This window comes from Coptis chinensis, chromosome 3 (genome assembly GCF_015680905.1).
Source record: "Coptis chinensis isolate HL-2020 chromosome 3, ASM1568090v1, whole genome shotgun sequence".
NCBI classification, from domain to species: domain Eukaryota; kingdom Viridiplantae; phylum Streptophyta; class Magnoliopsida; order Ranunculales; family Ranunculaceae; genus Coptis; species Coptis chinensis.
The window spans coordinates 88,614,110-88,615,374 of record NC_141458.1 but is presented as its reverse complement, the minus strand read 5'-3'; positions in this window follow the sequence as shown (position 1 = coordinate 88,615,374).

Sequence of the window (1,265 nt, the reverse complement as noted above, 5' to 3'; positions counted from 1 at the left end):
ACGACCGTATTCACAAGATTTATGGTGGTGGATACTAATTCACAATATAATGCAATCCCCGGGAGAAGATGGATCCATGACATAAAGGCAATCCCATCGATGTATTACCAGGTGATCTGCTTCCCCACGAATGGGGGAACGTATGAAATAAGAGGGGACCAAGTTGTTGCACAGAGCATCCATCGTGACCGCGGAAGAGTATGGTCGAGGAACAAAATGGGAGGATTTGGTTAGCGTGAACAAGGATCATCATAGCAATTACAGGAGGTGGCCACGGCAGTAATACAAGAGCTGCGATGGGGACAAAAAAATTGGATGAGATTGAGATAGTGAACTTGGGAGTAGGAGATGAGGAGAAATTTACATCGTGTGGTCCGACTTGCCGGATGAATGGAAGAGCAAGCTGGTGCAATTTTTGGTAGAGAATAAGGACATATTCGCGGGTAATCGAGGATATCACGGGTTAGACCTAGGTTTGCCTACCATCACTTACATATGAATGCAGATGCTGCCCGGTAAAGGCGTAAGATGAGAAGTGAGGCCTAAGTATCTTTGAGGGGATTCAACGATGAGGTGATAAGGTTGAAAGGTGCCGATAATAAGGGGCGTAGAGTTCACGCAATGGTCATCCCCAATGTGGTCGTAGTTCCAAAAAGAACGGCAAAGTTAGGATGTGTGTCGACTTTACGGCGTAAACAAAGACTGCTTGAAAGATTGTTACCCTATGCCTCGGGTGGACAAGTTAGTGAGACGAATCCACTGGGTTTCAAAGTATTTTCTTTCATAGATCGTCCATAGGATACAATCAGTCGCAATGTTTGGTCCGTGACTAGGAGAAGACCACCTTTGTAGTGGAGGGTGGTACTTATTGTTACACGAGAATGCCCTTTGGTTTTAAACAATGATGGGGCCACATTTTAGAGGTTAGGAGAAAAGATGTTCAAGGCAAGATTTGAAAAGGGATGGAAATATATATTGATGACATGGTGGAAAAAAAGCATGTCGGAAGAGGAACACTTAGAAGGTCTCCATGAGACTTTTGACATACTACAAAAGCATAAGCTGAAACTCAATCCCCGGTAGAAGTGTACATTTGAGGTAGCTTCGGGATTGTTTCGGTTACATAGTCACTCACCGCAGAGTAGAGGCGAATCCCGAAAGCAAATTTGATCATCGATAGAAATGTCGTCCCCCTCGAATGTGAAATTAAAGAGGTACAAAGGTCGGGCCGGAAGAGTCGCTGCTCTCAATAAATTTATTTCCAA